This window comes from Podarcis cretensis (genome assembly GCF_951804945.1).
Source record: "Podarcis cretensis genome assembly, chromosome: 10".
NCBI classification, from domain to species: Eukaryota; Metazoa; Chordata; class Lepidosauria; order Squamata; family Lacertidae; genus Podarcis; species Podarcis cretensis.
Genome location: NC_137179.1, coordinates 50,951,534 through 50,978,170, shown reverse-complemented (window position 1 = coordinate 50,978,170; position 26,637 = coordinate 50,951,534).

The following is a 26,637-nucleotide window of genomic DNA, read 5'->3' as shown; positions in this document are numbered from 1 at the left end:
AAAAGCAGTACCTACTTCTCTTTGGCTCCGTCAACATTTCTCTGGCCTTTTGGAGTAAACCACCATAGTTTCTTCCAGATTTATATCCCCCTTTTTGAAAACACTGGTTCACAGTTATCCCACAATGTGTTGCTATGATTAGAGACGAAAGTAGGGAAGAACTCACTCTATGCAAGCAGAGAAGTAATAAAACCACTTCCTGCTTCTGTCCACACTGCAAGTTGAATTACAGTCAGAATAACCAGTGCTTGATGTTTGGTAATTAAGTCAAACTGCAACTGAGTTTGAAGGAGTTACCACTGGGGAAATACAGGATATAGGAGCAATTCAAGTAGAGGTTGCACCTCTAAAACAGGTAAAGAAAAAGTGTGCATAAACCTCACCTTAAAAAAAAATGCATACTCCTCTTTGCAAGTCTTAAAATATATGACTTCACATTCCATGTGAATGAAGGGGCAGGTTATAAATTCTAGAGAGAGATAGGTGTTGAGTCTGGCATTCCAGTATGATACATGCAAAACTGTTGCCAACCTATGCTACAAAAACTCAAGAAATCTTTTAACATTCTAATTTTTTTTATCACCCTTTTAGTTTATTAGGGATGTTAACCTTTTAAGCCAACCTCCTTTTATTAAAATTTAAAAAACAAATATAGGCAGTTTGTTATAGTGATATTAGGGCTATTAAAATGCACTGTCCTTTTTTAGGTTCACAAATGGCGCAAAAAGAAATTGGTTTAACGAACAGGTGCATGTTCCTCATTAAAAAAAATACAGAAAAGTATGAAAAAAGTATTTACTCCATGAAATGTAGATTCTTAGTATTTTGAGTGCACATTAGACACTAATACCTGCAATAGTACCTGCAGCAGTGTAACAACATCTTAACATCTTACATAAGGTTTTCTCAGTACTCAGATATCCTGCTTCTGTGTGAGATGTGCAATGCCCTGCAATCGTCATGTACTGTAAGCAGATACCAAGAGCAGAGAATCAGAAGCTGGCAAATGGTTACTTCGTTTATGCTGTCGGGCTGGAAACAGCAACCAGAGAATGGCACTTCAGCCTTTTTTGGATCTCCTTCAGCACTGTACAGCTGTTATGTCAGCCGGTGGGAATTTTCAGCTACACAGGGGAGGGGATGGAAATGCAGGTCAGTGCAGTCTCCATAAATATATAAGCGTGCATGTGTGGAAAGCAAAGAACTTGCACGAGAATTGAGACTTGCTTCACACAAAACACAATCATGAAAAAATACTGCTTACTCCATTACTACAGAGCTAGAAAGTTTGGACTGTCATTCTGTCCTGGAGAGTCTTTTACTTCTAATCCTTAAAAAAAAAAGAAGATTACAGTTGTCATGAGCATTCTGCAGCTGTTATCTTGGTGAATGAGAAATAGCTCTCACAAGGAATAGATCAAAATCATCCTAGTATAACTCCACTCACATCAGCAGTATTCCTACAGAGTTCAATCTGGCTCATAAAGGTTTTTTCTAATGACAGATCCCATTTTCCTCATGATGTTCTAGGAACAGCCATGATAGTTCCACAGTGGTTTCATAACACTAATATTATATAATCTTACTTTCCACAATCCCCCCCCCCCGAATCTATAGGCCATGAATTTTTTATTTTATTTTATTGACATAATAAAATCAGAGAGTTGCAATAAGCACAACAAAACTGGCTAAACCACAGATTCAACATAAAAGTTCTCCAGTAAAACAAGTTGCCTCTTGAGTCCTTTGTTTAAAGATTAGTCAAAGTTTAGTCAGTGCATAGAACGTCCTGCCTCAAAAAAGAGCTTGGTGATCAACTATGTCCCTGCCAATTTGATTGTTCTGTGCACCCCAGTCTCAAGAGACCCCAGGGATTCCCACACTTATCCAGGATTCAGATTCTTTGCAATGAAGGTCAGTGGAGACTGTGATATGTTTATTATATGTTTTCATATACGCAGATATGCCACCTGATCACAGGATAGAGGGGTTCAAGGCATTAGCACCCCAATGGATCTTGCTTCCCCATTAGGGTTCCAGGAGAGCCCCCCAAAACAGATGCTGGACTTAACATGGGGCAGACATGTCTGTTTCTCCAGCTTCCATCATCACCCAACCCTCACAGACTCTTGGCTTATTGTTCCCCATGCTAGGATGATGTGGCACCAAGCTAAGTGAGGTGGGAAAAGGCCCATACAGTTGTCTCTATGGCATGCATCTGAAACTGGTTCTCGCTCTGTGGCCCTTAGCTTTATTCCGAACAAATTGGTTTATGTGTGTTTCTTCAGGAATTTCATGTGCTTTTGGTACATCTCTGACTCTTCAAATCCTCCCTGTGAATGTGGCTTTAATAACAGTCAGAAAGTTAACTTTCACTTGAGCCCAGCATGCTGCCAACATGAATTCTGTGCACTCTCTTTATAAGTCACACGAGTGTAGCATACTACCATTGTGGAAGCATTTCCACGTGCATACATTTTATACAGTTTCCACGGAGCTGTAGAACTGGACGCTCTTAATTCTGGACCCAATGCTGTGATGAAAAAGATGACAGTTTCTCCAGCAACACTCACTGTACTTCTGGAATTTTCAGCTGAAACACATAGGATGCATTGTTGACCGTATGGAACAATCTGCCTTTGTGTCGTTCAGTGGTGGGTTGCAGGGATATTCCAACCACAGAAAAAAAGATACTATCAGAAATATGGTAATGCTATGCTATGCCTTTCATCTCAAAATAGAATCTCATACATCTCATGCATATCACACAAAAGAAAATAAAAGTGACATTTCATGTCAATCTAGGGGAGGGGGGGGAGAAATTCAAAGCACACCTTCATAAACTTATTTGAATAATGGGCAGCTAATTTTTAAATAAAGGGCAGCTAAATTCGCACCCCAGTTAAGTCAAAATAGTACAGCCAGTTAACCAGATGCACCACTGGCAGAAAAGCAGAAAGGATGAACAAGGCAGAAGCAGCGGCGGTGCTGATTCAAGGCTAAATAAGAGAAACAGCCATACACATGAAAATATGCAATATATCCACTATAGAGACCATTATTTTACCCAAAGCATTTGTTTTAGCAAAACCACACAAAGCAATCTGTACTAGGGGTGGGGAACCTGCAGCCAGGGATTCGTTTCAACACCTGAGGCCCTTCCCCTCAAACCATGCTGCCCTGTCCCAGAGGTGATGCCATTTGTGACTATGGGTGTGGGGCAAGTAGAGATGCACAATTACTTGTGAGAAAACATGCATAGGATTGTGCTACATGTAGCTTTAACAGTGACCAGCGGCCTGCTGATCCCAGGTTCTCCCTGCAAGCAACCCGGCCCTTAAAAGACAGCAGTTGGATCCCTGCAGCCATTGGTTCCATCTTGCTGATTCTACTACACTTCAAATGAATCAACAAAAAATGCTGGGGAGGTGAGCATGCCTGTCAATGGGTCTTAGGAAATGTAGTAAAGTAGGGTTGCCATACATCCAGATTTTCCCGGACGTATTCGGAATACAGTACTGAAGTCGGCAGCAGTGTCCGGGTGGAAACTGGATGTATGGCAGAACTAAAAACAGCTCAAAAACTTTGCCCCTGCCCCCCCCCCAAGCTTCAGCCTTAAAGTTACATCTAGACACTTGGTGTTCCAGTATTCGTTTTTACTGCAGGGCATTATAATTTAGCTGCCACACTACCTAAATTTAGATCCTTAAATCTTACTGCTCTGGGACTCAGACCAAAAAGCCCCACAGTACATTGTGCAAGAGATAAGAAGAGAACTTTGTTGCTTCCCTTGGCCTGTTCTGTCTGTGTGGTGCAGTGAATCGGTTGCAACCAGTTATTCCATGCAGGGAGTTGAGGAGTGACTGGCTGAGTTAGAGGTCTGGAACAGAAGTTCATAAGACCACGGCATTACATCATGCTCTGGTTCCCAATTGGTGGTCCACAGGCCCCCCCAGGGGGTCTACATAACCCACCCTTGAGGTCCATGGCACCATTCACATAACAATAAACTACCACAGAGATATCAAAATTGTGGGGGGCCATGGTTTGGCTTTTGAAAAATGGAGCCTGCAGGTCTTGGCTAATTGGGAATCGCTGCTCTAGAGGTTGCCAGGGTGGACATTTGCCAGTGGGGTGATCTATTACCCAAAAAAAGGAGGAGGAAATGCATCATAATGCCAATTTATGTGTATACATGAAAATTTAGAAATATGTTTTACTAATTGTTTAGGTTCATTTATTACAGCGCTCTTAATTTAGAAAGCCCCAGAGTAGTCAATTACTATGGTATAGTGGAGCAAGCTGTTCTGAGGTAACTGCTGTTCGGGTGCTAACTGCTGATGAGTCGCTATAAGGGTCCTGCCCTCCTTCCTTATGGTTCTTTACCTTTAAACTGGGCTTTGAAAATGCATCTCTTCAAGAAGGAGGCAACTCCAAACAGAGCAGGTGCAGGGAGCCTTAGGCCCAGTGGTTGAATGAAGCCCTCCAGACTTTTCTAGCTGGCCCTCAAAACTCTCCTCAGGCCACACACCTCATCTCCTCTGAGCACACCCCTCACTTGCCCTGCTTTGAGCCCCAAGTGTCTTGGTCTGACTGGAATGTGCCCCTGGACTCTGAAAACACCTTTTGCTTATCTGAAGGAAGGACATAGAGGTTTGTGTGTAGAAACTAGCCTACAGTAGAAAAGAAAAATGTACCTTTGCCTCTGGCCCCAACCAACACTGGCACATGTAACTCTCAGAAGGTTTCCCAAAAGGGAACATGGCACTTGGGATACAAAAGGTGTCCCATCCCTGAAACAGGAGGACCGTCCTGCGTAAAGGAGGACACATGGCCACCCTATTTATCAATGCCCCATCATTCGAGAAGTGATACTATTTTGCAAAGCATAACAAAGGAGATCAGATGCAGCCTCAGGGAATTATCAGTTCACATGGCTTTATTTTTCCAGGTTAGGGGGCTCGACTGAGGCTGCCACAACATGAGAGCCCTCAAATCCTAGAGCCAGTGTTGCCTGCCATACACACCAATAAATGATCTACAATTACAAGAAAGCTAAACAGTGTGCTGTTACGAGCTACAGTCCACTTCCCAAGTACGGCATGCTAATTCCAGACAGAGTTAGTAACTATCTTATACAGAGAGAGAGAGGGTGTTTCTTTCTTTCTTTTTCTTTTTCCAAATGCAAAGGGCACCACATGGCTCCTCTCCTGAAAGTCCATGCCAGGAAAGTCATCCATCAGGATATTCTGAATTCAACAACTTCTGTTACACTTTACCCCATTGACCTGATAACTGTGCCGAATAAGGTGAAAGGGCAGCAGGCCAGGGGTGAGGAAGAGGCAAGGAACTTTTCGTAGTTCGTGCTGATGGCAACAATCCAAGCACATGCTACTATCTGCTGTGCTACTATCTACTACGCTTGTGAAGGCTGCAAGAGTACAGCAAAAAGAGTTTTGCAAAGAGTTTTGCAGAATGCTCACATTACAGGGAGGACAGAAGGAATCAACCACCTCAACTTTTGTTGCAGACTGGCTCAGCCTCCCCTTAGCTACTGTTCTTAGAAGACAACACAAGGAGGGGGGCACAATTTGACTAAAACCATAACCCTTACACTTCCTCTAAAACCCAAGCCCAATTTTTGGCATTCACTTCACTAAATTCAGTGTGCATTTTATCTCATCTCTGGAAATCTGAAGCAATATTAGAAGGAAACTTAGCTACCACCAGGCAGGAGAAAGTGAAAGATCGTAAGCTATTTCAAAATACTTTGCAACCTCTGTGAGTTCCTTGCCTTAGACAGGGGCCCACGTCTCCAGTCTCCCACTTCCTCCTTTTCAGTCAAATGCCCTTTCCTTCCTTTCTTTCTTTCCCTTCATTATGACCCTTCCCATCAAAAAATTAAAGGTAAAGGTACGCCTGACCATTAGGTCCAGACGTGACCGACTCTGGGGTTGCGGCGCTCATCTCGCTTTATTGGCTGAGGGAGCTGGCGTACAGCTTCTGGGTCATGTGGCCAGCATGACTAAGCCACTTCTGGCAAACCAGAGCAGCACACGGAAGCACCGTTTACCTTCCCGCTGGAGCTGTACCTATTTATCTACTTGCACTTTGGTGTGCTTTCAAACTGCAAGGTTGGCAGGAGCAGGGACCGAGCAATGGGAGCTCACCCCGTCGCGGGGATTCGAACCGCCGACCTTCTGATCAGCATGTCCTAGGCTCTGTGGTTTAACCCACAGCGCCACCTGTGTCCCTATCATAAAATTAGTCAGTTGCAAAGTCGGACTTGCAGCATAATGCTGCAGTGTGGAGTGTTCCTGATCAGGATGCTGCCTTCCATACTCCTTCCCGCCCAGTTTTCTGCCCATCTTCTCCTATCCCCCTCCCCGCAATAATCAATCAGCATCCCATGGCCACTGTGCATACTCAGATTTCATCATGGCATTTTGGGGTTCCCCAGTTTAGGAATTTCTACCTGAAGATTATACTTCTGCAATTTTTGGGGTTCTCCAAGCTTGCTGCTATCTATTGCATGGACGCTGCTACATAAGTACCAGTACTTGGTGAAGTGAGATCACTGTTAATATATATGATTTACAGAATTGTTATCCTGCTTTTCAAATAAATTCCCAGGGCAGCTTATGAAGATATCATAGAAACACCAAGAAACATAAAAAGACTCCAGAAGTGGTAAAAGACTGTTTTCCATCCAACTGTTGCTGAGCAACAGCATGTGCTCCCTTTCTTGTAGAATTAGTAAAACGGCAGATGAAGGAATACAGACACAACTGAAGCTGAACTCCATGCAAAATGCCCTGAGTTGGCAGGCCGTGGAATATTTGTGTAAAATGAACATTTTTCCTCCATGGGCACTTCCAGACTGTCACTATTTTCGAGTCAGATCCAATCGCATACCAGAAAATTCAGGTTGCACAATTAATGCTGATTTGCAGCTCTTGTGCAACAAATCCCAAAAGATCAGGCTTTTTTGCCACAAGGAAAGTGACGAGGAAATGGGAAGTGTGGAAGAACCTTTGCTTTGATACAACATCGCGGAGCCAACGCCATCTAATCTCCATGCAAACAAATTAGGATGAATGCTCAATAAGCAGGTCATCTGGAAGTGTCCTATATTGCCACAAAGACCTTTATGGGGTGGCTTTTTAATTTAAAATGCAGATTCTAATTTTTATAGGCAGCAATAAGAAGCAGCATCAAAAGCAAGCAGCAATATAGATCTATGGAGACCGGAGCTGGGCAATAATTTTTTTGGAAGTTGAAAGTGGTCTGAGAGAATGGTCACTTTCCATAGAGTGCATGCACATCATGAAGAAGAAGAAGAGTTTGGGTTTGATATCCCGCTTTATCACTACCCGAAGGTGTCTCAAGACGGCTAACATTCTCCTTTCCCTTCCTCCCCCACAACAAACACTCTGTGAGGTGAGTGGGGCTGAGAGACTTCAAAGAAGTGTGACTAGCCCAAGGTCACCCAGCAGCTGCATGTGGAGGAGCGGAGACGCGAACCCGATTCACCAGATTATGAGACTACCACTCTTAACCACTACACCACATGGGTGTACACCACACTGAGGATGGGCCATAGCTCAGTGGTTGAGTGCATGGTTTTCATGCAGAAGCTCCTAGGTTCAATCCTTGGCATCTCCATCAGATGATAGGAAGGATCTATGTCTGAGACCCCAGAGAGTCACCACCACTTAGAGTGGACAATAATGGGCTAGATGGACAAATAATGGATTCGTAGAGTTGGAAAGGGCCCAAGGATCATCTAGTCCAGGCATGGCCAAACTTGGCCCTCCAGATGTTTTGGGACTACAACTCCCATCATCCCTAGCTAACAGGACCAGTGGTCAGGGATGATGGGAATTGTAGTCCCAAAACATCTGGAGGGCCAAGTTTGACCATTCCTGATCCTAATCCAGGCCCCTGCAATGCAGGAATCTCAGCCATCCAATCACTGCTTACAAACCTCCAAGGAAGGAGAGCCCACAACCTCCCAAGGGAGACTGTTCCAACAGCTCTTATCAAAAATCAACAATATGAGGCAGCTTCATGTGTTGTTTTGGCCCACGTTGGGAGGTTTTTGGAAAAATAAGAAGCATGCGACATCTGTTTGCTAGAGGCACAAGTGGGCAAAATGTTTGCATCCTTCCTCCTTCAAGTTCCCTTCTATCTGGAAAACTATCACTTATGTCCCACTGCTCTGTTTGAATCAGTAGCTCACCAGAATAGAGATATATTACTAGAACTAGAATTTGCCTAGTCATTTGCCAAAGGATCAAGTAACACCAGCATAACTGTCATCATACATATATATATATATATTCACAGCAGCATCACTCAACACTGAACTTAAATGGTCCAGGTTGCTAGCAAAACAAAACTAGTAACTCAATCTGGCATCCCATGGAGTCAAGGGAGTATTTGGCACTGATTGTGGCATGGCAAGTTGAAATCTTCAGTTATGGGAGAGGGCTGTGTGTGGCTCAGTGGTAGAGCATCTGCTTTGGAGGCCAAAGTCTAAGTTTCAATCTCTGGCATGTTCAGGTGGGGCTGGGAGAGATCCCTGCCTGAAATCCTGCAGTCAGTGAAACAATACTGAGCTAGATCTACCAATGGACTGACTCAGTTTAAGGCAGCTTCTATGAAATTCTGCTGAAATAATGCAAAGTAGAAGCTTGATCTTAACACTGGGTAGTTTGAAGCAATGGATGCCTTCCAGATCCTTAGACACAGCTTCAAAGAGCCATACAGTGGAGCCAGCTCAATCGCAAAACACTTGACACTTTTTATAACTGTTGAAGTTAATGGAAGAGCATAGCCCACTTTTCACATCTAATTAAACTATTCTGGGAGAGACTGCAAGTTTCCATGATATCTGTTTGCTAAAATTACATGCAGATGGTGCCGTGCAGTTGTATAAACTTGTGCCTAGGGACAATTTGTAAGCCTTTAAGATCACAGAGTCAGTTTTTGATATAAAACCATCATTAGAAACACAATAAGCTATCGTTTCTTTTACACTTCAGTGGAATAAACCGTTGGCAAAAGGAAGTAAACATGCCCTGGAAAAGCTGTCAGTGTATATAACTAGAAAGATTCTCTACTTTCCCCTCTCTGGCCCCTGCCCCACCTCTCTCCAAAGACGTTATTAGAAACATCACCAAGTTTTATTTATTACTGAGGTTTATATATAATATTGATGCCTAACAAGGGAGGCTTATAAAGTGTGGTGTAATTCATAAAACTATTTACAAGGTGTTTGTTTTCATATGACCTTCGATAAATATAGTTATGTTTAAAGGTGTTTTTTAAAAAACACTCAAACCGAATTACTGCAAAGTGTTTGATATGAAAACACAAGCTTGAAATGTGCTTTTGCTCTGCCATGAATGGATGTTTGAATGAAACAGTGTAGAGCTTATTACTATAGCGAACATCTCTAAATATGTCTCTTTATGGCAGCCTAAGTATGGCGCTTTGGAAAGCAAATGCTACTCCCAAGAATTTAGGCCTGTTGGTGTCCAAATGTTCCTAGACTCCAGCTCCCATCATTCCAGGCTATTAGCCATGCTGACTGGGGCCAAGGGAAATTTGAGTCCAACAACATCTGGAAGTCCATAAATTCTCCAACTCTGATTTAGGCACATATCTCTTGAAGTTGGCATGGTGGCTAAATGGTTCTCCTACAAGTTCCAGTCCACTTTAAACCCATTATTAGCACTTCATTGTTGTGACACTTATTATAGGTCTCAGAAATGATGTGAAAAGTTAGATTTCCTTAGAGTTTATGTTGGTTGTATACTACTGGTCTGAGAGTAAATTCTTCTACCCATCTTCAAATGTATCAACAACTCTGCCAGGCTTGCAACATGGACAAGAATATGCCTTGGCAACATTTGAGACAGTGATTTGGATGGCTGTAATTCTCTATGTGGTGATACTTCCGCTAAAATGATAGCAGTGAGTCATTTCTTTCATTTCCCTCCCCTACTGTGTTTTTAAAACAGGCAGCATAAGCCTGAAATATTTTTATGACACTTGACATGGCACTCAAGCATCCTCCCTGCTCTCTGGCATCCCAGGTCCTAAATACTTGATTTTAGTGGAGATACCTTCCAAGCCAATGTGCTGAAGATTGTAGCTACAGCCTGAGGTAAATTTTATTGAATTCTCTTATAATGGCAATAGGATCAGGAGATTTGTCAGATTTGTTTTCTCTTAGTTTCTCATTTACATATCAATTTGCTTTAAAAAAAGAAGTCCGCATCAAAATTTATCAGCAAATTTATCATAATACACACATATTTGCATGAAAAATTTGCCTAATATACACATTTTTGCAAAGTGATTTTGCCTAATACTGTGCACTTTTATGTTGTGGTCACCAATATATGAATTTTATGCATACTTTACCCTAGTCTATGCATTTGGATACACATAACTTTGTTGGAGAACTGCATTGCAAAATTCAGAGAAACGTGAATTTTGAAAGATGACTATGTTTCATTTTGCATACTGTTTCAAGAAGTGTGAACTAGGTTGGGAAACTGAGTTCCTCCTCATCTCTAAATAGGGTGGGTAGCGGGAGCCAACATTCCTGCAAGATCAGGGGCTTCTGTCTCACTTCTTTCATTTCAGAATGAGCTGTAGGTAAATAATTGCTGGGTTATGCCTGCTGAACAGAGTTCATAGCTTCATATGAATGCAATGACAGCTGCATAACCCAATTTAGCCAGCAAGGGTGCATGACTGAAAGACATTAAAAGCATTTACTTGCTTAAACAGAGGATGTTGCCACAGGATTATAACCTGGAAATGGCAGTCTCCGAATCTTGTTTGTGCAAGGAGGTCTTTGGAACAAAAAAACACAGAGTTAACTAAATGAGTCTGTGGTGGCCTCATGAACCCAAGTTTCCTATATTCTGTATTCTGTTCACTGGCTTTGGTTGAGAAACAACCACCATCTCATAATCCAGTCCTGTCTCAGATTTCACTAGCTGAGGTGTTTGTTTTGTTTTAACTTACTGATTCAGAACTAATTTGGTGGGACTGTATCATTCAGCTTCTAGTGCGAAAGGTCACGGTGGTAAATATATCTGAGATCAAGCATATATACCGAGAAGAGACACTGAACATATTTCCCTACATGTAAAAAGAGAGCAAGCCCAAGAGGGAAACATGTTTTGCAGAATGAGTTGATCAATTATAAACAAGATTTAAACATTAATATCTGGGTCAGAAGCATGGTAAAGGTGTGAATCAGGAACAGCCCAGTTCAGAAGACAGTTTTACCAAGTTACTTGAATTTAGTTCCACTGAAGTCAGTCGCATTAAGCTGGGGCCTACCTTGACACACCACAGATTGAACCCTCAGAGGGTGACCCTGGCTCGATGCCGTGTCCTCGCCTCTGCTGTCCTTGAAGGGCGCTATAGAAAAATCTCATATTTGGAGAGATGCTGTCCCTGTGGCTCTGGCCAAATTGAAACTGTAGAACACATGCTACCCCCCCCCCCACCCCCAGTGTTTGTTTTATAGAGATTTACGTTCTGCCCTTATTCTACCAATACTCCAGAAATATACTGGAAGTTCTGAACAGTTCCTTGCCACTCTGTTGCTCCTAGATAATAATCCTGGCATAACATACAAGGTGGTCAATTTTTGTTCAGCAGCAATTAAAATATGACATACAGTGGTACCTTGGGTCCGTTCTTAACCTGAAACTGTTCTCAACCTGAAGCACCACTTTAGCTAATAGGGCCTCCTGCTGCCGCCGCACCACTGGAGCACGATTTCTGTTCTCATCCTGAAGCAAAGTTCTTAAACTGAGGTACTATTTCTGAGTTAGCAGAGTCTGTAACCTGAAGCGTATGTGTCAGAGCTGCCCAAGGTCCCAGCTCACAAAGGACCAACGCCAGTTCTTGCTATATACAAAAGTCTTTATTAAGGTTCAGTTTCCATTTCAAAGACGCGGCGTGCAGCTCTACGTCTCAACCCTAGACCGCTGAAGCTCCATCTGAATCTCCTCCCCCTCGACACCAGTTCAAGACCCTAGCCTTGCTCCACCTCCTCCTTTGCTCCTTTCTCCTCTGGGTCCTCCTGCCCGCTGGGGTGTCGCCCTTTCTGGACTCTTCTGATGCTGATTCCCCGGATTCTTCCCCCTGCTTCCGGCGTGCTTTAGGACCTGGCTCCCAATCCGACCTCCCTGCTGTCCCGCGCTCCTGTACATTTGAACTTGGTGCGCGCGCCCAGCCGGCGACCTTCCTCCTGACCGTTACACTGCTCCTGTCACTGCTTCCCCCTTCGGGGGGGGTTGGCTGGGTCTGACTTCCCCTCCGTTCCCTCACTCAGCGATAGGGGCGTGGTCAGCCCTGCCTCATCTTCTCTCCCCACTGGAGGGGAAGCCGGCCCTGACGCATGGGACTCTTCCCCCCTGCTACGCCCTGGTGGGGAAGCTGGTCCCGATCTCCAGCTGCTGCTTTGGGAGTCGCCGCTGCCCCCTTGCTTCTGGTGCGTCCTTCCCGGGACCCCCCTTGCCCTGGCCATCGGTGCCCCCTTCTGGGAATCATCCGAATCGCTGGAGAAGCTCATGGAATCTCTCGGCCCACTGTCATACTCCCCTACGCTGCCCTCGGATTGTTCCCCTTCGCTCTCCGCTCTTTCTCTCCCCTGTGCCTCTGCTCCTGAACCCCTGACAGTATGTAACCCGCGTTACCACTGTACAGTGACTGGCACTCAGGATTAGTATAACATGGACATTCCTATTTCAGAACGGTTTTCTTTCTGACAGATAAATGACCACCTAGAACTGCTTTTCTATGGACATGTGATTTTACATGATTTTATTTTGCTCTGAGCTTTTAAATTTTGTGATTGGTGTTTTCGTCTTGATATTGGCCATTGACCGTAATAAAACAACTTGACTTGACCTGCAGGGATTGAAGCTTTGGCACGAAAACAAATGCTTGACCACTGAGCTAGAGCCCTTGCCCATTGTATCACTGCCTCAGGGAAGTCTACAAGTAGGGCATTAAAGCAATAACCCTCTTCTATTATCAGAACCGTTTCAACCTCTTATCGAATAAATGTATGTTATATTGACCACATTTTTAATTTAAAAGAAATAGAGTTCCGATAAAAAGGATCAGCAGGAAGCCCATTTGAAATGGCACCTGTGCTTCCCACAGCAAGCTGTTTGTGTGAATGGGTACCCAATGAATTTTTCTCTATGCTGTGGAATAGAGACTCCTTGTTTGTGACACTGAAGTAGATCTAGAATTTGAAACAGGAAAACAGATCCAAGAGCAAGGAGGCACAACCCATAAACTGTATGTCCCTTTTGGAATTTAGTTAGATGTCTTGTCCCAAATCAGACCATTGGTCCACCGAGTTCAACACAGTTCTGGCAGCAGCTCTCAAGGATTCCAGAGAGGTATCTTCTCCAACCTTATGGAGGTGACCAAGATTTAAACTGTGTCTGTGTCTATCCACTGGGCTATGGCCCTTGCCCATTGCTTTGGCTATTTCCCATGTCAAGGCGGGAGTTGGGAGCGTCAGCAATAACTCACAAGGTGTCTGTGAAGTTAACTCTTTGTTCAAAGAAACAAAACAACTCAGAAACAAAACAACTAGTGATCCCCTCAATGCTTCCCAGTAGGTCTTTGCCCCAATGAGGCAGTTGTGAGGACTGAAGGTCCCCGCCTTCCACTTCTCTCTAAGGCTCCTTGTCCCGAAGGTCCTTCCCCAGCAACCAGAGGCTCCTTCACCTTGTCTCTCTTTGTTTCACCCTCTTCATTCCTCTTGTTCTGGGAGACCCCGGGGAGGGCTGGTTTCCACAGGAGGGAGAGACTCCCTGCTTCTACAGCAGCCTGCCTCAACTCTGCATCTTAGCCCCCTCCTCACAAGCCTCCTCTTCTGTCTCTGATTCTGGACTGCTCTCTGCCATAGCCTCTTCCTGATCACTAAACACTGTTACCTTTTCAACTTCCAGTGACTCCTTCTCCCATTCTTCTTCTTCCTCTGACCACTCAGCATCATCTCACCACCAGTTCCCTGGCTCTGAACATTGTTCCCTAGCTGGTGCCTCCTGCCACTCCTCTGCATTCAGCCAGTTCATGACACCCTTCCATCTTATCACACTTGGACCCATTTTGAGCAATACCATTGTTTGTCACAAATCTGCTCTGCCGTCTCTCCTTAATGGATGCTTCCACAGTGGCCTCCTTTGTAATCCAGGCCATGCCAGTGCCCAAACTATAAGCCTGAGCTCACAACATTTTTCAAGAAGCTGTGAACAGAATTCCAGTACTTCCAGATCATCGTTCTTTCAGACCCAATTTATGTAATGGAATTATATAGCCCTTGCTAATTCAGATGAAGTTCATTCAGCAGGCCATATTATGTATGGCGTAATGTAACTGTGATTATGCCCAGAAACACACTGCAATTTTGCAATGGGCAGTTATTGGCAGAACAAATCTATTAGCAGTCTTTTCCACAGCTGCAAACAGGCCTTTGTGTTTTCTTTTTTGTTGTTGTTTTTTTGCTAGTAATCAAAATGCAGAATTCATTTCTATTTTGATTTTTATATCTCTCTTTCTCAAAGGCTGAAATACTCAGCCTTCTAGGAATTAAGATTAGGAGAAAGCTACCTTCTCAGTTCTTTAACTCGTGCTTCTCTATAGATATATAGCCATATGGCATAGATTCATTTGGCTCATAACAGAACAGCTTCCTAAGTGCCAAAAAGATCATGATTTCTTAAGTAAAAATGGCACTCATAAATGTTTGTGGAGGACTGGAGTGCTACAGTTGATGCCTGATATTCGCCGCTACACTGTTATCTAAGAACTCTAACATTTGGGAATTCAAAAGGGTCTGACGCAGTATGTGCTACAAAGCTATACACAGATCCCCTTTGTGCTAAGGCTTTGCCGTTTGTTTTTCATCTCTGTAATGGTATCCACAGGATCAATAGCAAAAACTAAGAGATGTTCATCTCAGAAATTATCATGTGTCCTTTTGATGCAAAGAGGACTGTAAGATGCCATCTTAGCCTATCAAATATTAAGTCTGAGCTAGGACCAGAGTCTTCCATTTCAAGCATTACTTTTTGACCAGTAATGGCTTGGGCTGCCGTTTGGCTGGTTTTAAACCAACTTACCCATATTTATTGCTGGGTTTATCATCTTCCCATTTATTTCTGCCCTGCTTGACTTCAGAACTGATCAGTAAGACAGAACAACTGTGTTAGTACTGACTAGGGCTTAAGCTTAGACAACTTTTAAGCTTAAAACAAGACCAGGGAGGGTAGAATATTTCATCTCAAAAGGTACCTTAGTGCAAGAAGATCTCCTGCAGTTTCATCCTTCTTTGATACTTGCTATGGGAGGCTTAACTTAATATGAACCTTCAGATGATCTGAGAGTAGATTTGAGTAGCTTAATTGCATACACCTTCTGCCGGGCTAATTAATGGAAGTTACCAACATCCCCTCCTTTCCATTGTAAAATGGTCACTTGATGAAAAGATTGGCCAGCGTGCTCTTGACAAATGCGAAGCGACATTTTGCCAATGTCTTTTGTAGACCCGTATAAAAGAATCAGTTCTTCAAAAAAAGAACCCTCCCCACCGGGGCGAAGTGAAAAAGACAATACTCATCCTTAAAGCGGGGTTGAGCTAAATAAGTGGTTCACACATCTTGATCACAAGAGATGAAAGAGGATGACTCTCAGCTCATTGTATATTTGATCACAGACAAGGAATCTTCCAGATCAAAGGGGAGCATAATAATGGAGCCTAACGAAGGGAACTTGATCCAAACACAACTTTAAAGGGTTAGACATCGACAGATGGAAATCTTCCACATTAAAGTATACTTACAAGAATAAAAGGTCTTGGTACATATTATGTCCCTTAACACACAGTTGAGAGAGAGAAAATAGATCATCAGCCAATAGAAAATCCTGGAATTCATCAAATGCTTTAGGATGAATGGACTTAAATGCAGGAAGACCACTCTGGCCTTTTCTACAAGCAGACAATACCTTGGAAAGGGGCAAGACTATAAACGTGGTGGTGACCTGAATAAAAGCTCCAGTAATTTCCACATATCAGCAGGATAGGAAATGAGTCTGATGGTCTTAATCCAATTCCCAGTGTACTGGACTCCACAGCATCAAACTTATCCACTACAATTAGCACTAATTGGCAACTTTTTGGCAGTCTCTTGAGAAAGGCCGAGGCCTGAGTGAGTCAGGAGACCCAGTCCTTCCTTCATTTATGCTAAGACATCATCTCTTCGCATGGGAGGGAGGCAGGTTGTGGGGCAACTCTGTGGAAGGTTTACACTGCTCCATTCTAACCGATTCTTTTGTCTTGGGTGAGAAAGGTCTTTTAGGGGTGTCATGGTGACACCTTGCATAACTTGGAGGTAACACTTGAGACAAATGTGAAGAGAACGCATGAAGGAGATGCAATTGCTTTAAACACGAAACAAACAAAATCGACAGAACTGAATCAACCCCACTTTTTATAGTTCAGTGTCCAGAGCAGCACACATTGAATTTTAAAAAGTTTGCACAGAAAAAACCATAGATTTCCTAAGGCCTACTTTAAAAAAAAACAAAAAACTTTCTCCAGAATGAAAGCGTTTCCATCATTTTCTCCTCCAAAAGGGGTGATCATTAATGCAAGAGATCAATTCCTCCAACAATGCTATACAGTAAGCCAACAACTTATCTTAATTTAACTTGTGCACATTCAGCTTTACACACTTGACAGTTATATCTATCTATCTATCTATCTATCTATCTATCTATCTATATATCTAAAGAGTTGGAAAGGGGCTGGGCATCCAGGGGAAAAGACTCTGGCAATCCTATCCACCATTGCACCCAATGTGTTTTGACTATATGCGATTTGGCTTTATGTAAAAAGAATGTAACCTGCAGAAGGTGAGGGCTTGCTGTACAGAGGTACCTCGGGTTACATACGCTTCAGATTACATATACTTCAGGTTACAGACTCCACTAACCCAGAAATATTACCTTGGGTTAAGAACTTTGCTTCAGGATGAGAACAGAAATCGTGCTCCGGCGGTGCGGCGGCAGAGGGAAGCCCCATTAGCTAAAGTGGTGCTTCAGGTTAAGAACAATTTCAGGTTAAGAACGGACCTCCGGAACAAATTAAGTACTTAACCTGAGGCACCACTGTATTGCCAAATGGCAGCCATAATAACACACTGATAAAGATGGGCTTCACATCAACTGTCACCTTTACAGTTTGTGTAAATGGCCGTAGGAAGCAAGCCATGTGCATGTTTCTTCTATGCATGGGGCTAACACCCATGGATGATGGAGTCAGGAGGGTGGAGTCCCCACTCGTGATATTGTGTGCTTTTCCAACCCTGCCCTTAATAGCCACACATAAAGAATATATATTTTGCGCAACAGAATAGATGCTCAGTTACAAAATGCATGTCGGCTGCATCAATACTGAGAGCACCTGCCACATTTAGGTCAGTATCAGTCTATCAAAGTAGCTTCTGGAGGGTTGACCAGTTCCAGATCCACTCCTCCACTGTTCTAAATAAATTGAGTTTCACGATTTTAAACATCTTCGGACATAGTCTCTAACTTTCATTGAAGTGCGGGGACATGAAAGAGATATTTGATAACATTCCAGGGAAATGGGAGGTTGGGCACAATTAAATCAAACTCACACTAGATAACACATGTGAGCAGATGGACTCGGATGGCAGCTTATTGGAACAAAATAAGTCTACAGTAACTGCTAGTTCATAATAGCACTGCAGATAAAAAAATGTTTGCAACATTTCCCATGCTTTCCCCCCACTTAAGTTGCAAATTAAGAGTCTAGCCACAATTTGTACTCTCTGATGTATTTTTAATAGGCTGTATTATGAGACTGCTAAATTACCGAAACAAAGGTGAAATAACCATCTCCCTTTGAGGAAGAAGGTTTTGCTCACCATTTATGTCCACTTCATTCTAATGGTTGAAGCAAACTGGGGGGGATCTCCAACTACGTTGTACTCAGAGTACAGTGGTACCTCAGCTTACATATGCTTCAGGTTACATACGCTTCAGGTTACAGACTCTGCTAACCCAAAAATCGTGCTTCAGGTTCAGAACTTTGCTTCAGGATAAGAACAGAAATCGTGCTCCGGCAGCACGGCGACAGCAGGAGGCCCCATTAGCTAAAGTGGTGCTTCAGGTTAAGAACAGTTTCAGGTTAAGAATGGACCTCCAGAACAAATTAAGTACTTAACCCAAGGTACCACTGTATTTCAGTTTCCTATGATGAAACAGGCTATGGAATAAAGAGACCCGGGGAACTGGGATAACTTAAACACTAAAAGAAAGGGGAGATCATGATGTAGAAAATAGTGGTGGTTTCCATTTCTCACCTGCCCTTCACCCTAAAATCCTTAAAAACCTGAAAAACAGCTTTTAACAATTACAAGAAATGCAGTCACACACAAAAATATGCATGTCAGGCATTAAAGATGCATCTTCTATTTCTTCTGCATGCTCTTTTGGAAACTTGCTTATATTTAGCACCCTGTTTTAATCCATGGGCCAGCCGGCAATGCAACTAATTTTATGTGCTCGATAGCATTTTAGGTTTATGCTTCCGAAACAGTAGCCTAAGCCTTCCACATTCAGGGCAAACTACTTTTGAAAGTGTAGGGATTACCTTCGAGTGAAAGATGAACAGACATTAGCACAAATCATTTGGTTTTTAACCTAATTCTTCTCATTACTTCTGTTGCTTGGCACATGGCCAAATTATAACTTTAATCTGTGAGTTGATAGAAGTGATAAGCAATGGTTTTGGTGTTAATCAGGTTCTGAAGTTTTGCCCTTTGTCAAATAGAATGTGACTGGTCTGTGTTTGGTTAAAATCAGGCCTACAATCAGGCCTTGCAGACTTAATACTGCTTTACTTTCAAACAGGTGTGGTTTTTTTTAGCAAGCCACACTTTCCTCATTATACTTACCTTTGGGTGATGAATGCACTTGCTTCCTTTAAATAAGCTTGCTGTTTGAGCCTAGCATTCTGTGCTACAGTCAGGGTAAAAACCCAGCACTTTTTTACCTCCAAATGGATCAAATGATCAATCTCTACATATATAACATACTCATCTTACCCTCAATGTGTTTTGAAGTGGTTTCTTTGAAATTCAGTCTTCCTAATAACCTTCTCGGATACCCATCTCAAACAAACAATCAATACAGAGCCTTCTTGCAAGTAATAAATCGTAATGTATTAAGTAGGTTGCTGTACAAGCGAATGCGGTACAATATAATTTTCTTTTAAAAACCAGCTCTACCCAAAAGGTTGGCATGTTAAAAAACACACACCTTAAAATCATGAATTGCCCCAGTGGAATTGAAATGTAGACATTAGATTAGCAAGTAGAAAGATTTCTGAAGAGACTGAATTGGGGCAATTTCAGATGTAAGCCACAAACACTTAAATAATGTCTCTTGCTCTCAACTAAATGTTAACAATTTACATTGGGGTCACCGTAGACACCAGTGCATTCACAAGTCCATCCTATATTGCCCATGAAAGAGCTAAATAAATATACCCTCAAAAAGGTATATATTTTTTAATATCATACATAGCCCTGTATGAAAAGCTCTGTCAGGAGAGTGACAGGGAAAATGTGTCCCTGTTAATTCTCCTCGATCTCTCAGTGGCTTTTGATACCATCAACCATGGTATCCTTCTGGAGCGGAGGTCCGAGTTGGGGCATGGGCAGCCCCACTTTGCGGTGGTTCTGGTCCTACTTGGGTGGATGTTTCCAGAGGGAGTATTCTTCAGCCCCATGGAGCCTTCAATGTGGGGTTCCTCAGGGTTTGATTTTATCCCTTATGCCATTTAACATCTACATGAAACCACTGAATGGGGTTATCCAGAGATTTGGTCACGTTGACAGCAATATGCTGACGACATACAGCTCTACTTCTCCTTTATATTGTTTTTGTTTTATTAGCTACTTCATGTTTTCATTTTGTATTTTTAGGTTGTCAGCCGCCCTGTGATCTTCAGATGAAGGGTCGTATACAAATTTAATTGATTGATTGATTGATTGATTGATTGATACATAAGGGACAGTTTGGTCTTCCTGCTCAGTTCCTGTTTGCAATGGCTCAGCCTCTTCTACACTGAACACCCCTCCATAAATTTTCTAGGAGGTGCTGGAACCCATCTGAGAGGTGCCAGAACTGATTTCCAGAGACCCAACCCTGAAGACACATTCTATTTCATAAACCCCTTAATGAAATATTGATAGCATTCCATACACCTGTACTGTTCACTTCACTTTGCTGCTAAATAAACTCTCCCAACAGGCTCTTAGTCTAATACACCCAGAGAGTTTCTGTGCCCTTGTTGTGTCTAACAGCCAGCTGCTATTTTGTAGCATTGACTCAAACATGACTCAATTTATGCCTGAAGTGGGGTGCATGGATTGTGAAACTGGCAAAGCCATCTGCAAAACACTGAACCGAGAGATGGGGGAGAAGAGTCACACGATGATAAGAGGCCTGCCAATTTCCTCTTCGTTTTTCAACATCCAATTAATGGAGCCCCAACAAGAAAATACTTTTTTTTTTTTTTTAAGGAAACGTTTAATTGCTAGAGAAAAGCAGAGAGCTCATAGTGCTAAAGATCAAATTATTTCTCCCATATTAATAAAAAAGACAAGGGTTAAGAGTCTATGCGTGAAACACTTTTGGTCAGCTTGGAAGGAATCCTAAAGAATGGAAAAGCAAAACTGTGTATAGTACTGTCAGGAAGATGAGTTTTAAACCTCAAAGCACACTGCCCCTCCCTTCTGAATACAGTGGTACCTCGGGTTAAGTACTTAATTCGTTCCGGAGGTCCGTACTTAACCTGAAACTGTTCTTAACCTGAAGCACCACTTTAGCTAACGGGGCCTCCTGCTGCTGCTGCGCTGCTGGAGCACAATTTCTGTTCTCATCCTGAAGCAAAGTTCTTAACCTGAAGCAATATTTCTGGGTTAGCGGAGTCTGTAACCTGAAGCGTATGTAACCTAAAGCGTATGTAACCCGAGGTACCACTGTACTTACAATAATTTGCTATGGTAATTCTGGGTTTCTCCTTTGCCCCTCACTCCCTAACTATTCTAGAGCTTTGTTAGTTAAAGTCAGGCCATATATCTATATATGAGAGATATATGAGAGAGAGAGAGAACATTTTACATGATTTCTGCTTATTTGTCTGCTTATTTTGGACCTCTATACTGATATACAAGTAGGTTAAACCGTGATGAAATAGTGCAGATAGAGTTACAATCATGGAACAATATAGTAATTACTGTGGGTGAAGTGTGAACAATTAACTTAATAGGCACATGACAAAGAATTAAATTAAAACTCAAGGATATGGGCTTGATAGACCACATCTCAAAAATAGGGACACTGCAGAGATCTGGCATCAATAGTCTATTCTTCTCGATACACAAGAGATCCACATTATGTTTGACGAACTGTTCAGGAGAGAAAGCCAAGACTTCACGGTAAGACACAGCTGGCAAACCCCGATTAATACTTCGAACATAAGACCCCAGCTTTTCACGAAAAGTGTTGTTTCAAATCAAGAAATATGCAGGGGCAAATTGTATGTCTCAGAAATAGATTTCATTGTGGTAGTGAGGGAGAAATGCTCTGTTTTCTCCTATGCATCTTCTATTTGAGAAAACTATTGCATTCTTACCAGCCAGCGTGTGTGTTGCTGCTATTGTGCCAAACAATAATCTTCCGAGAGTTCAGAAAATAAATGAAAAGGTCAGAGAAGTATAGTTTCCTTGCACTTAAATCTTCAAAGGCAAGAGGCAGCTAATCACCAGGGATGTAGTCTAGCATAGTACAAAGAGCATGAAACAGCTTATTCTAAGAATGGTTTAATAATCAGAGCATTTAGAACGGGGGGACGGCAGCAGGCACACAATGGCAAGCTTTTGTCTAAGAGCATCAATCAGAGAATGTGGCATTTCCATATCCTGAACAACCGTTATACCACAAGGTCCAAAAACAAGAGTTAGCATTAGCATTGCCAGTCAAGCAGCTATAGATCTTGCACTGGAGCCTTTGGAAATAATTATTCCCAGTTTTTAAAAAATGTGCTGGTTTTCTCTGCACGATACAAAAGCATTTAGGAGGACATTTCCTCACACTGCCACCACATTTGCAGCTCTCCAAGCAGGGGCGCAGGAGATTGGGGGGTGCAAAACTGGCTAAAATATATGTCCATAAATATAAATTATTGCCTCATAAGAAATTGTTCTAAATAGAGGGTGGATTGATTGATTGATTGATTGATTGATTGATTGATTGATTGATTGAATGAATGGAGGGGGAGGGGGTGGAGGAGAGGCAGAAAGAAGAGCTAATTTGTTCGTGGCTAGGGGGTGCAACCTTGACGGTTCTGCCAGGGGCGCAAGATCATCTAGCTATGGCTCTGTCTCCAAGTAACTTACAGGATTCTGCCTTTTAAAGAACAACTAAAATGACCTAGTATCATCACACTGATGCATGCTGTCTCAATATTTCTCCATCGTATTCTAAAGTGGGAGGCAGACAGTTCTGAACTGAAAAAAGGTATTGAATGCCTTTGTGGCAGCAATAAATGGCAACAGGTTTAGGTAGGCAGGCTTTTTCAGCAATAACTGCTGTTTTATCTCTTGAGTAGCTATGCTTGCTTGGTTGCTTTAAATCAGTGTTCCCCAAACTTGGATTTCCAACTGTTTTTGGACTACAACTCCCATCATTCCTAGCTAGCATGACCAGTGGTCAGGGATGGTGGGAACTGTAGTTCAAGAACAGCTGAAGACCTAAGTTTGGGAAACACAGCTTTAAATGTATAACATTTTTCTATTACATTGAAGTGCATTGTGGTTGATACCTTGTTATTGGCTTATATGCTGCTGCAGAGGGGCATGGGATGGGCTAGAAAGTGGAATAGAAATTTTATAAACAAGCATATTGGGATACATAGCTATGCAGAGTACTCCAGTCATGGGTCTAGTCCTTAGTATTTTATGCACAAGCAATCATTGGGGGTGGGGGTCAAAAGGGTTAATTGGCTGGAATTCTCCTCTGCTGTATGTCAAATTTAAACTAAAAATAAAGTCCACTTCTCTTATTTTGGGTCGGAGGGCCCCCTTTCTCCAAGTTGCCCTCAGTATTTGTTCACAAACTCTGGCATCTGACAGTTACACATTCATAATCCCTCCAGGACTTCCGCTACTCCTCTGTTTTCATGGTGAGATAAACTTCATTCCACAGCCCTTTGGTAACTATAATTAACTCTCCGAGATTAGTGGAAGAAAAAAAGGGCTGATGGGGAAGATCTGGAGTTTGCCTGTTCTGTAATGCGAACAAGCTTCTGTTCAGCGTTCCTTATTTGATTACTGTTGAGTGCAAAAATTCTGATGCAATTGAAAGAAGAGGGTTCTTCTGACTGTTATACACTGTCTTGCTGAGGATCATCTGCCCTATAAAAATATTCAGCACTCCAGACATTACCATCACCCACATGAATGGGCACAATGGCTAAGAACTGAAGCTGCACCTCTGCTTGCCTACCTAGGTAGATCTGTGTAGATCTGTACCCATAGCACCATATCCTTCATGGTTCCCAAAGGGGCTGCAGAGGTAATGGAGTACAGGAAAGTCTGCTCCACAGGGTAATGAAATTTTCCATAAGGGAATTGTCAGGGCCAGAGGCACCAGCATGTGAGGGCAGCGGTGTGGGAAATGTCGCATGTGAGCATTGCACGTCCCTTTCAGAAGGAGGCGTCAGGCCTCTGACAGGATGTTGGCTTGCTTCCCAAAGCTGGGCGAGCTTTGGGAAGATGGAAGAAGGGCTCTTGGACCCTGTTGGAAAATCATGCCTCCCTCCCTAAGCCAGGCAGAAGGTTCCCGGGCTTTGGGAAGGAGGCGCCAGCCTTTAAGAAGCATCTGAAACAGCGTCTCCACCCCCATTTTTCAGCCTGGACACTGAGGTCCACCTCTGAGGGCATTCTGGCGGTTCCCTCATTGTCAGATGTGAGATTACAGGGAACCAGGCAGAGGGCCTTCTTGGTGGTGGTGCCCACCCTGTGGAATGCCCTCCCATCAGATATCAAGGGAATAAACAACTATCTGACTTTTGGAAGACATCTGAAGGCAGCCCTGTTTAGGGAAGTTTTTAGCGTTTGGTGTTTTATCGTGTTTTTAATAATCTGTTGGGAGTTGCCCAGAGTGGCTGGGGAAACCCAGCCCGATGGGCTGGGTATAAATAAATTATTGCTGCTGCTGCTGTTGTTGTTGTTAAATACTTTCTCTAATTTGCCAGGAACATTTAGGGAACTAGCCTAGTTTCCCTGGTCCACTGACTGCATACCACTGCTGCTCCATAAATGTAAAGAAGAAATGCTGTTCCTTTCATGAAAGGAAAGTGAGTATTGGGATCCTGCCACCTGAGGTGGCTGCCTCACTCTGTCTCATGGCTGAGACAGCCTGCTGAGGTGGACAGGGCCCGATGCAAGAGTGGGCAGAGGAGGAACAAATGGTAACTCTTACTTTTGTACCACAGATTTCATTCCAGTCATGCAAAAGTCAGAGGTTTGTATATACCACGTATCTCCTGTTAGAATTCCTGCTCCATGATTGCAGTCATGGGATTGTTGTCTATCGCATGGCAGTATATGTTTTGACTCCACAGAGTGGGAAGTGACGGAGACAGGATGTTTGTATTACTGTGTTCCATGAAGTGGGACTATTGTCTTTTGTTCATTTTTCTCTTTGCTGTCTGATGCTAGAGAGAGAGGAAGCCATGTTGCAGTGCTCCATGTGTGTTTATATGTAAATAAAGTAGATTAGCCAAAATGCTGAGTTGCTAAGGTCTGTTACACAAGCTGCGAAGACTCTGCGGATCCCTAAGTGTGCCGGTGTCTGTTGGCATCGGTCGCTGTGATGTTCGGGCAGAAGAAAGCTTTTGAAGCTCCCGAATGATCAACCAGGAAGAAGAGAACATGCCAGTTGGGCATGTGTCTTTGCCAAGGTCCTACTCGAGAGTAGGACGAGCTCCTGACATCTCCATCCTCTTTCCAGGCAACCAGCAGTCATGATCACAGGTCCAGCCAAGCAAATACACTCGAGGGGTGTGTGGCGTGGGACAGGGGTGCCAATTTGAACAAAATATTGAGGGGGTCCAGCTAAGACCCAGCCTGCATAATTGATCACAAGATGCAGTGCACACACACCATTTGAATGGCAATGCCCATCAACTGGGGGGGGAGCTCAAATAGGTTATTGGGGGCCAAAGTGACCTTGGTCCCTAGGAGTTGGTTTCTATGGCCTGGGGAGAGTCCCAAGGGGTCCCATTTGGCCTAGTCTAGGGCTTGATAAAATAATCCCAGAGATTTACTAGGTGGTGATCTAGCAATGGTTAATTACTATGGTCTTGAATGCTAAAATAGAAATGTCATTATTGTATACAATTAGTAAACTGTACAGAATTTTTGTAAAGGGATTGTTTCATTTCCTTAAAAAGTAATCTTAAACATACTGCCCACTTATGTTTAAAAAAACCATAAACTAAAACCCAACAACGACCCCTATGATTTTAATTCTATATGGAACCTTTTCCTTTTTTCAGAGATAAAATGATTGATAGGAAATTAATACTGAAGAAGAAAAGAATAAGGCACCCAACGTGTTACAATCAGGTTGCAGAGAGGTTTCGCCTTAAAAGCTTAAGTGATAACATGGAATAAAAAGTGCTAATGTTGTTGACATGAGGCACTCATATTAACATCATTGGTGGTACAAGTGTGTGGTCTTCTGTGTTTTTAAAAATTATGTAACAAAACATGGTGCTGTCAAGTGATTAATCTACCCTTGTTTATTATTTTTCTTTCCATCTCACTTCTTTTCATCCCTGTGGCTTTCTTTCATGTCAACTAATACCTTAATTGGCATTAAAAAAAAGTAAAACAACACGGGCCTAGCAGACAAAAAGATTTAACATTGTTTTCATAAGCAGGGATTTTCCTCCATCTGCTGCTTAATTAAGTATCTCCTGCTTTCAATAGGTCCGGTGATCTTCTTTTACCACTCATGGTTCTGCTTGACCAGCCTATTGGTGCTGGTTCAGAAGATCATAAATCAACCCATGGCCTAGAGAACATTACCTTCAAATGAAAATTGCTTCTGTTAGCCACTTTTCATTCACCATTTGCCAGAGTGGACTACCAATAAAAACATTTATGATAGGAATATACATTCTATCTTGTGGGCTGGATGCTTTCATATGCAAGAAATGGAAGATACATATAACCACCCGTTACATGGACAGTGCTTTAAAACTGCCTCTGTGGCGGTTCTTACTCCATAATGCAATAAACCAAGGGTGGGGAATCTGCAGCCTGACCTTCAGCTGGACTCATCATCCTGACGATTGGCCTTTCTGGCCAGGCTGATGGTAGTCCAATGAAATCTGGTCCACAGGTTCCCCAGTTCTGCACCATTTCAAATTCTGAGTAGGCAAAGGACAAAGTGCAATGCAGGGAGTAGGAC